This window comes from Alligator sinensis, unplaced genomic scaffold, assembly GCF_000455745.1.
Source record: "Alligator sinensis unplaced genomic scaffold, ASM45574v1 scaffold687_1, whole genome shotgun sequence".
Taxonomy (NCBI): domain Eukaryota; kingdom Metazoa; phylum Chordata; order Crocodylia; family Alligatoridae; genus Alligator; species Alligator sinensis.
This window is the reverse complement of record NW_005842662.1, coordinates 281535-293050: the sequence shown is the minus strand read 5'-3', so window position 1 is coordinate 293050 and position 11516 is coordinate 281535. Positions and strand designations below refer to the sequence as shown.

Below are 11516 nucleotides of genomic sequence, written 5' to 3'. Positions count from 1 at the left end.
ACTCTTTCCTGCCTATGCAGGGGGTTGGACTCAATGATCTGTTGAGGTCCCTTCTGACCCTAACATCTATGAATCCACAAGAAATCATAAGAGCAGTGCAAACAAGGAAATTGTGTTTTTGTATAGAGGCAAAGTCAATCATGTGTTTAAAAGGAATTCAAAAAATGTATTGAATTTCAGATTCTTCCCTTAAGCGTGGAACAAACCTTGATTTCATGGTGGTTGCTAATGTGCTAGAAATTATGAATGTGTTTAAGTGCTTCACTGAATAAAGAGTTTGTAAGTCTGGGTTTGAATTTACGCACAGTTTAATGGCAGGATCCAGCAAGGCTCAGAATCACAGAGAAGTGGGGCTGGAAGGGATCTCTGCTCATCACCTGGTCCAACCCGCTGCCTGAGGAAGGATCATCCCTATGCAAAGCAACTTCAGCAATGTCATGGCTCTAGCTAGGGTCCTGTACTGCGAAGTGTCCCTTATCTGATTTTAAAGAGCTTGTGACATAACACTTACGATTAGAGGCCAGGTTCGACTGTGCCTATAAGATGTATAAATGGATTTAGGTGCCTGAGTGCGAATCTATTCCACCCTTCTCAAGTCCTTGAAAAACTGTTATGTAAAAGACAGGTGGGTCCTCTACTTCTTCGCTGATTTTTTCTAACACACTCCTAGGGTGCATCCCCATGAGCGGGAATGCATGTTTCCCCAGGGACAAACAGCAATGGCACATATTTGTGCCACTTCTATTGTCCCTGGGCATGCCCCTACACTTGCGCTCTGATGCGTGGCAAATTACCCTGGGCGGGGTAGGGGAGTCTGGGGCCAGCACTTGGGGTCCTGGGAGACTTCCAAGGCTGCAGTGGAAGTGATCCAGGAGTACGGGGTCTGGCTGGCAGCTCTATCATGTCTCTGGCCAGCCAGGATCTGGTTTCAGGCATTGCACACTACAGCCACATGCACCAACCCATTTTTTTTTTACATGCCGGGATCTCTTGATGTCAAAAAAACTCCACTGCTCTGCAAATTAGCAGAGCAGCAAATGCATGCACGTGCCGCGCATGTTGTGGGTCCTGCAGACAGGTTTGTGGCACTGCAAACCACACATATGCACCCATGGGGATAAGCCTCTAAGGGTCAGATGGCAGCATGTTACAAAAGTGGATGAATTCATGGTCTTTCGGGATTTGAATGCTCTTGGGCTGAACTGGTGTTGTGAGGGCATACAACACCCTTTGACTGGAAAAGGATGGTACGCTCGTATTACTTGCCTTGCTATCTGCATAAAAGATATCCATGCTAAGAACCCCAAGTTCTTCCACTTAAGATCCATCTCATGATGAGTTGTATTTTTCTTTCTCTTTTAAAATGTAGGTAAATTCCTGAATGAAGAAGAAAGGGTATCAAAGCCCAAAGTCAAACCGTGTCTTTGAGAAAGTGTCAAAACAGCCCATTATGGAGAGACAAGTTAAGAACATCAGAATAAAATGCACAGCCATGTTCAAAAATGGTTTCTTCATTTGATGCATCTAGGCATTTGCTTCATTTGATCTGCACCAGCACATAGGCCCAGTCTCTCTGAAATGCCATTTTTGGGTGAATTGATTAATGATCAAAATATATATGTTGTCATCCAGGTCTATGCTAGACCACTTAGAGAAAAGGGGCTGCTCCTGAACCCCAGCCTGTTATAGATGGCCTGAACATGCCTCTTCACTCACTGCCTTTGATGTCATGGTCCCTGTGTGTGACCCAGAAGATGACTACCACTGAGGTCTTCCTCTGTCAAGCAGGACATGGGGAAGCTCTGCTGGGGTAGAGGGGAAGGTGCAGACAAGCCTCTGTGCTGGCCCCTGATGAAGTGAACTTGGTCTCATGAAAGTTTGGTCTATGTGTATCTCTGATTTAGTCTACAAGGTGTGATCTACCCTGCCTTGTGTGCTGGCGCCCACAGAAAAACCAAAGGCTTTGCAACATGTCTCATGGAGGCCACCTAGTGGAAGCAGAGAAGACAGGTGTGTCTTGGGTTAAGCAGACAAGGTTCTTTGGGTAAATCCAATATCTTTTATTAGACCAACTGAGTGGGTTGGAAAAATATCTTGTTTGCCAGCTACTGGGTACAAAAACCCTTTGTCAGGCTGAAGAAGCGTCACTTGGGCCAAGCGTCTTTCTCCTCAGATAGCAGTAGTTTTGGAGTCAAGAATAGGGAAGAAGCTTGTTTCACTCAACCCTTGATTCATTTGGTGATTGGTACAGCAGAAATCAGCATACTTGGGAGACTGTAGTGAGACATGTAGCCTGAAGGAATCAATAGACTCATCAGTTCATGTTCAGGATAGTTAAACACTCAACTGCTCTCATCATCACTCTGATGAATTTGCTACCTGAAAGGGTCGGCAGAGTTCGCTGGAGCAGGGCAGGTATTCTCTCTTCCCTTGGAGCAGTCTGGCAGAGATTGGTGACCCCATCAAAGAGCAGGGAAAGGTTCCTTATGACTGAAGACAGGCTCAAGTCTGTTTCAGTGCAGAAAAGAAGCATCAGCACAGAGAGAGGTGTATGTTTTCTGCCACGGAGTCTCATTATTTACACAGCTGGGCACTGTGAAAGGCTGCTAATATGAGATTTCTGCTTTAATGTGTCTGATGCAACCTGGAACGAGCAATTCCAATAATTAGCTCTAGACATTATTGACCTTGAATAGTCATCTGTTTGCAAATGTCTGAAACTTCAGCAATAGTTTTTTAACTGCAGACTATAGGGCTGAGACGGCCAGTAAACAAACCACGTTGCATAAGAGACAGGTGTATATTGCTGCGATCCCAACTTCTGGGTCAACATGACATCCAGAGGTGTTACATGTGATCAGGTACAGTGGTTGGGTTTCTATTAGGATATGCCAGATCTCTCTGCTACATTAGAGGCAGAGCCTCAGCTTGTGTGAATTGCCCTAATTCAACTGAAGTTAAAACAGTGATAACCATTTACACTAATCCCGTTACCTTTACTGGGCAATTCTAGATACACACAGGGACTTGGCATATCCATCAGTCACTGAAGCTCAAAGTTTCTGATCTTCAACATCAGCCATGAGGACCCTGGACTTTTTGACCATTGTTTTCTTGGTTTTCCAGCCACTTCCAAGAAACCTGTAAAGTGCGGTGCTTGAGAAGGTGAGAAACGTGATTCCCGGATGTAGAACGATCTGTTCAAAATGCCCTAAGGGACATTGAAAATCCTAGGGGGAGAGAAATTCAAAAGGGAAGGTCAGAGCTACTCCATGGCCTTGTCTTTGGAAGACTCATCTCAGAGGTGGACCACCAAGGCTCAAATCATTGCTCTGATGTCTTAAATATTTTATACTTGAATACTGATGACAGGAGAGCTTGAGGCCACTCCTGCCCTTACCCAAGATATCCTTCCTTGCTATTCTTCTTGTGCTTTGACCATGGAAGAACAGCATTTTTTGGGTTTCCAATACTATGCCCTTTAGAAACTCCCAGTCTTCCTGGGCACCTGTATCCTTCAGTCTGGCTTGTCATGGCAACCATGCCTATTCACTCTTGAGTTAGTTTTATGCCACATGTGGTGTATGCCAGATTAGCTCCACACCCTTCCTCAAGCGCATAGGCCCTACACCATTCATCCAGCCTATGGGTCTTGTTGAGTTTGATAGCCAAGCTGTAGAGTCAATGACCAGCATCTCCACTTTCAGCTGAAGTCCTATGGCAGCAAGTGCAAACAGCAGTGCCAAATGGAGATGTCTGACACAGGGAATTTTCCTCATTGTCTTTCTGCATTGTGTTTTGAGCTTGGCTAGCAAGAACCTGATTGAAATGGGGGCTGTCAGCAGAGGTCATGCCTTGGCACAGAGGAAGTCGGCATAACACATTTGAATGCCAGTGACTGTGCATGATCTTTGTAATATCACATTGACCGGGGTCCTTGTTCCCAGCTGCACAAGCTGGCTCCTAACCAAGGTGAATTGTTCTCTGCCCATCTGGTTTATTTTTCTTGATGTTCACCTGGCACTTGCAGAAGTCATTGTGTGCAAGTGGATAGGGGTATAATTGGGAGATTTTTCTATATACCCCATTTTTGGATAAAGGGTCCCTATCCAACAGAAAGCAATGGCTGAGCTGATGTCACCAAGTCTTTCTACTGGGGCTATCATGTCATTTGTCTTGCCAATCAAGCCATTGAAGTCACACAGGAAATGAGCTTTCTTTCCACTAAAAAGTTTGATGTTTCCTAAAAGGTTGAGATAATTTGTAGATGGGGAGGAGAAGAGAAGGGCCATGTAGGCAGCAGGGGATGGTCCTAATGTCCCTGTTTGTGATGGCCTTGGATTAGACCTAAGCTCCACCATCCTCCCATGTGAATATCTCCCAACTGCTCCACTCTTGGCATCCCTTTCTTGGGAACTGGCCAGAAACTCCACTGGATCACAGGAAACTTCAGTCGAAGCAGATTGCCTGCTGCATAAGGGGGTTGTGTTCTGACAAATGTGAAAAATCATTATGTTCAGAAGCCCCTGCCTGGATCCACCTGCCATCTTCTGAGCTGGCATCGGGCTTCTTTGTCCACTGTAACCGAAAACCACCTTGGGCCTGACCAGTAGGCTCTAGAGCATGGATGAAATGCACTCAGGTAAGGAGGGTTTCTCTCAGGCGTAGCAAAACTTTTAAGAACCAGGGAGCCTAACAGCTCATGTGGTTCACCCTGACCACCTGTGCAGAAGGCAAGGGGCATGACTTTGGCCTTCATTCAGCCATTATTCAGGATAAGTGAAGCACAGAGCTGGTTACTGGTCTTCCAGGATACACGTTGCACGAGACACATCAAAGGCAGAGTCCTGGCTCCACTCATCACGGTTCCCAGAGCCCTATAAATACAGAGACTACCTGTGGGCAGCTTGCAAAGAGCCTTCCTCTCACTCTGGTCCAGGACCTTTTCTCAACAGTAGTGGAAGATCTCCACCAGCCTTTGATCATGAGGATCCTTTACCTGCTCTTCGCTGTTTTTCTCTTTGTCCTCCAGATTGCTCCAGGTAAGGGATCAGATTAGACCTATACCATATGTGCTACTTGTATACTGCCAGCTCTGCAACTGGCTGACCTTGTGGCTGCAAGAAAGCCACTAAACCTCTTTGTGCTCAGCTTACTCTCTCCCTTTAAGAGAGAATACTATTCTTTTCCTTACCTGGGGGAGGGGATGATGTGATGTATAGAGGGAGAGTTGTAGAATATTGTTGCGGGGAAATGAGTGCTTGAATAGTTGTGAAATCTGTCATTCCCACCAAATTCAGGTTGGCAACTTCCTACCAGCATTACAGGCATGTCCCCATGGTCTCAAAGCAGATCCCAGTGGCTCTCCTCTGTGCTCTGATGGAGAGAAGCCCTTATCCATTTTAAGTGCAGGGAAATGTGAAAAGCTGGTGCATAACTCATAGCTGGTAATGAATGCCAGATACCCACATACTGAGCATGAACCTTTATATCTTCCCACAGCTCCAGGGCACCAGAGCAAAAACATTTAGGGCCAAATTCAATCTCCCCTTTGCCCAGCTAAGAAAAAGTGATGTAGTCATATACGCTCAATATCCGGCACTTCGGTCACCCTTACCTTCTATTTCCACCCATGGCAGAACACAATTGCCCATGGTATGTGCATCTGAAGTGAAATGGAGGAGAAGGGGAGGGATTAGGACCCTGGGCCAATGAGGAAGAATGACTCCAATTGCAATTTATAAACTTCATCCAACGAATATTAAATATAAAGTGCAAAAAGGCCCTGTAGAGACAAGGGTGCTGCAACACCAGGGAAGCAGCCATCTCTGGACCAACCTCCCCTGTAACTTGGTTATCCCCTCCTCTGCCTGCCCCATATATCTCCCCCTCCTGGCAGCCCAGTTGGCCAGTGTCAAAGGGTAGCTCTAGGAGGCTTCTGGATGTGCCTGGTCCACAGCCAGATGGGCACAGCACTTGGTTGCTTTGAAGTGGGAAACAGGATTTAGCCCTTGGTCTGTGAGGACAGGTCATTTAGCCCTGTGAGAAGGTGGGAGCTGCACAGGATTTCTTCCCTTTGGGTTGTGGAAGGACAAGGCTTGGGCTGGGGGGAGACATGTCCAGTGCTGGAATAGCTGCTTAACCAGGTAGCTGACAGTACGGGAGATACCTCTTGTCCATTCTTGCCTTGGCATTGCCAGCTGCATGTGACCTTTGCCACTGTGCTATTGCAGCGCTGCAGTGGAAAGGCCTGCAGCTGAGAAAGGGAAGCTGCTGGATGCTCATGGTGTTATGTTTAGTTGAGATTGTTTGAGCTGACATATTTATGAACTGGGAGTAGATCTTGAGCTAGAACAACAGCTCCTCCCTCTGTTATATTGACAGATAACTGAACAGCCTCTTTCCTTCATGTAGGGCAATCATCCCGTGAATGTTGGAACAGGGGAGGCGACTGCCGCCCACATGGTTCATGTCGTCCCGGCTCTGTAATACCTGTGCGATGTCCTTATCGCACAGTCTGCTGTAGAAGACGCTAGGCAAGCTGGTTCAGAGGAGCAAAAACCCATGATGAGGGGCCTGGAATCACCAAAGGAAAGATTTCTTCTGTTCCTTTCAATAAAGACCAGACATTAATGAAGTTGTGTCTGTGTTAAGAGTGAGTGTGAGTGTGAGAACGGGGAAAGGCTGGAGTGGGTCCTTGGATGCCTGGCCTGGAGCTGCTGCACATTATGATACTGCTCTTCAAGTTCTTCAGTGAGAATTATACTTCAGAGCTGTTTCTGTCCTTTCTCCCTATCAAGACTAAGAGCCAGGAGCCAAAGGCAATGGAAGTCAGTGGCTTCACTACCGTAGGGTATGTGCACGTTTGTGGGACCGAGTGTACGACCCCACAGCTTACTTTCAGTCATATGATCATAGATGTGGTCCCACTTTGTGCGCTTCAGCACAACTTTGCTGCTGCTGGGACCTGCAACAGGAGTGTTATCTAGGTAAGTCAGGAGAAGGGAAGGTTGGGCAAGGTAAGCAGGGGCTGGCAGGTTCTCCGTGGGTGTTGGCAGGTCTGTGGAGGGCTGTGGGCCCATGGAGAGGCATCTGAGGGCAAAAAATAGCCAGATCAGGATGGGGGAGAGGTAGGAAGAGCACAGGGCCAGGGCTAGGACGAGCAGCTGGGCTTTCCCAGCCCCGGCATGCATACTCCAAAAGTGTACAGACGTTCATTAGAGCAGGATTCCCATTCCCAATCTAACTAAGGGCACCTCCTCAGGTGAGCTAAGCTTGATCAAGCCAAAAACCTTTTCCCTGAGCCAACCTTCCCAAACATCTGTACAGGTTGGCACTTAGATTCACCTTAGCCTAGTTAGGTCGATCTGAGTACAATGTCTGCACATACCCATAATTGCTAGGCCTGTGCGAATAGGGAAGTATTTAATTCAGATTTGGCCAATTCAGAAGACAGCAATTTGAATTGATTTAGAGATATGGATCACTGTCCTGAATCAGTTCAGCCGAATCAGCTTCAGAAGATTTGGTGCTGATTCTGAGAGATTCAGAGATTTGGCCATAGACTATAAGAGGGAATCACTGAAATACCTATAACTTTGTCATCTTGCGGCTGATTCAGAGAAAACTTGCAGAAACAGTAGCCCCTTCTGAGGGCATGACACCTGCCAGGGTTCAAGGAGATAGGTGCAGGGGTTTCTGGGAAACTGCACCTCAATTCTTGAAAGCAAAACTCATGCCATGTGTGTGTCAAGGCAGATTTGAATGAAAACAGCAGGGATGGTAGCCCCTTCTGGGGACATGAGGCTCGACAAGTTGCAGGTATTTCTGGGAAACTGCACCTCAAGCTGCTGACAAGCAAAACTCAGGTCACATGTGTGTGTTAAGGCGCAGCAGAGTGAAAACTGCAGGGATGGTAGGCCCTGCTGAGGCCATGAAGCCTGTCAGCTTTCAAGGAGATAGGTACAGGGGTTTCTGGGAAACTGCACCTCAGGCTGCTGACAAGAAAAACTTGTGACATGGGTGACATTGTGTGTGTGTGTTAAGGCATGCCCTCACTGGCACTGGGGCCTCTACACAACATGGTAGTGTGTCCCAATCACGTCTCCTCCTCCCCTACAGCCTCAGCTCAGTCCACCACTTTAAATGACAACAGGTATTAAGCAGTGAACTGCAGCACAGTAGCACCAGCTGCATCTCAGGCAGCCAAACTGTTACAGCAGCTCAAGACACCAGAGTACAGTTTCCCCTGCAACCTTGTCTTAGCCATTTAGTGGCTCCTGTCTCTTTATTTTGGAAGGAGTGCGGGCAGGCTGTGGCTTCCCGCACTCTCCAAACATCCTGGGAAGGAGCATTCAGGGCTTCAGGGGCCTGATCCTGAAAAACTATGGGTGCCTCACTCCCCCTCCCCCAGGTGTATCTCAGCTAGGAAGGGTTCCCCACTTGAAGATGCATGCCACAGGAATCCCTGAAGAGGCTTCTACCAAGCCTCGACATGGGGGATATGTCTACATGTGAAGGCACGATATCTGGGAACATTTCAGGCTCCTTAGTGCCCAGGAGCAGCAGAGGCCTGACCCTATGGGGTGACACCCCTAGGTGACACCTGTAGAGATGAGTGAAGCAGGTCGGCTGTGCTGAGACACATTGCAGCACAGCCGAACGTGCTCTAGAGATGATGCTTGTTCCCAATCTGATGAGCTCCCAGCAATTGCATGAGAGGCTTCTCCATGAATTTGGGCTCACTGTCCCCTGGCCTGGACACATCTTGTTGTCTCTGCCACAGGGCATGTGAAGCTCCTCTCCAGGCTCAGAGCCTTTCACAATAACACAAAAACCACCCAGGTGTCAGCTTCCCATGGACTGTCAGTGTCTCTGCTCCTTACCACCCATAACCCAACAGTGAGATGTTTCTCAAATCAGTTGCATCATTACCTCTCCATTAACATTTTAAACTTCTACACATTCTTTATATGGGATATATTTGTCCTAAAGACCATTTCAAATGGCTTCTAACTGTGCCCATAACACAGAAGACAATAGCGTTATGGCAATGTCCCAGGTGAGACGGTTACATAACACTGCCCACAACTCCGATCAACTTCCTTGGACCCACCTAGATTTTTAAGGGCTAAGGGCTATTCACAGATTGTAAGGGATCTTATGGGCTGGAAGTGACCTCGCAAGATCATCAGGCCCAGCCCCCCTGCACTAGGTAGGAAAGAAAACTGAGGTCAGGTGACCCCAGCAGAAGAATCACCTCCCTGGTTTTGCTGGAGATGCATCAATTGATGCACGCCAGAGTATTGTTTGCCTTGCTGGCTACAGCATCGCACTGACATCTCATGTTCTTATTATGGTCTGTTATTACCCCCGGGTCCCTTTCTGTCATGGTGCTAGTCAGTTTGGTGCCACCGAGCCTGTAAGTATGTTGTGGATTGATACTAAACATAATGTGCAGTAACCGTGGTGCATTCATGCACATGTAGACATGCCCAATAACTCTTATTCCAGCCACCATCAACCTAAGTGAGCCCCTTCATGCAACTCTAGATCAGCCCTTAACATACACCCAATCCTCACCATATTCCTCCATTTCTTCACCCCAACCATCATCTGCCTTCCCATTCCTGCCTTCCCACTCTGATGCTTCCAGACTCTCCCTTCAGCTCCAAGCCGACCTCTGTCCTGGTGGTACATGCTTGAATCTCACCTGCTAACACATTCTTATTTCTCATTGAATAACCAACCAGGAAAGCTTACCTTCAGATGCATGGCTCTGTGGTGCAATGGACAGCACGTTGGACTTCTATAGTAAAATGGTATTCAAAGGCTGTGGGTTCAAGTCCCACCAGAGTCGGATTATTTGCTCCTATGCAGGGAAGGGGGTGGGTTTTGTTCTCCTTCATGCTGTCTGGAGGGGACTGGCTGCCAGACCTGTGGACCTTGATTTGACAATGGGGAGGAGGATCCCTCTGAGAAGAGAGGAGTTGAAGCTCTTTCAGTGGTACATAATCACTGATGTGGAAGGAAGGATTTCCAAACTCTCTATAGCCTGGACAATGGGGAATCATCAGCCACTGAGAGCTGCAGGATAGATCTGAGTGGGCTCCATGGTTTCCCCAAGTATGTTGACCTGGACCCTACTCTGGAGTTGGACTTAAGATGGCCCTGCCTCTCCTCCCAACCTTGAAGACACATTTGACAATGGTGACTGAGAGTCAGAGGGGCCTGGATGTCTATAAATACTGCCACATCACTCCTTTGATGCTAAACTAGTGGCAGCTGATTCCTTCTCCATATCTGCCTGAGATGGGTGGGTGACAGCAATGGCTGATGGGACCCAGGGAGCAAGAGGCATGGGGATATTTCAGCTCTTGTTTCATTTCATCTTCTTGTTTGTTGGTGAGGGATTGTTTTGTCCTGTGTTGCTCATTTTATTTGCTTCTCCACTTTTTGCCAGGCCTCGATCCATATGCATTTTGTTTTTGCCTTTTGCAGTACCATGGGCAAAGCTTGAACACATTATTGTCCATCCATGGGTACATAGTCTGTCCCAGACAATGCTGCAGCATCGGTTGTACCTGATGTCTCTGCAGAGCTGGAGGGATGGGAACAGGATGGGAAAGTTTGCTCCATCTACTACAGCACAAGGAGGAATAGCTGAATCCTCATTTCAGCCCAGAGGTGGCTCATCCCAGTAAGGGTAAAACATGCTACAGCCCTGATGTGTGCATCTAATGGTGACCAGCTCTGAGAGTCTCGAGTGAGGGTTACCATGGCATTCAATGGGTGGTTTTGGGTTATGTGTGTTAGCAGGGTGGTGTACATGCAGGGGGTGCAGCATACAATTGTTGTGGGGGTTGTGGGTTAGGAATGGAGGGCATTGTATGTTGAAGGTGGGGCTGCAGGTAGAGAGTGAAGGGCAACATAGGTTGAAATGGGGGCTGAAGGGTGGGAGTGAGAGGCACTGGTGGAGCTGAAGGGCTGCTATGGGATGTGAATGAAGACCACCTTTAAGTATAAAGGGGAACTGTGTGTCAGAATTGAGGGGTACTGGAAGGTAATGTGTGGGGAGTGAATGGCGGGTGCCTTGTTTGAGAGTAAGGAGCACTGCGTGGTTGAATATGGGGCAGAGGGTTGGAAATAAGGGGCACTGTAGGGTTGAAATGGGGGATGCAGGTGAGGAGACATACCCTGTATTCACAAACCACATACAATTTTTTATTCTTTGCCTATACTAATCTGATGTCCATCACCATGGGCTTCTGAGAAATCCCAGCTCTGAGTTACCATGTCTTCGTTCTTTGCTCTGGTGGTGTACAGTGAGATGTGGGGTGGGATGTCTCAGAGGTGGAGAAGCTGGTAGCTGAGGTACTGGGGTGGGCACCACCATCTAGGACTGCAGAATCATCATTGGCATCTTCAGTTTCTCCTGAAGTCCTATGGCAGCTTGGGCAAACAGCTTTGCCCAGCTAAAACACCAGACACGGGTCATTTCCCCAAGTGTCTGCCCA

The 11516-nt window shown here is 47.7% G+C and overlaps 1 non-coding gene across 1 annotated transcript; it reads left to right on the top strand.

The window, feature by feature from the left end:
• Window positions 1–9774: 9774 nt before the first annotated feature.
• On the top strand, window positions 9775–9859 carry TRNAR-UCU. Its single transcript is given in 2 exon segments — window positions 9775–9811; window positions 9824–9859. It is a non-coding gene; the product is annotated as a tRNA-Arg (tRNA).
• The last annotated feature ends 1657 nt before the right edge of the window (window positions 9860–11516 follow it).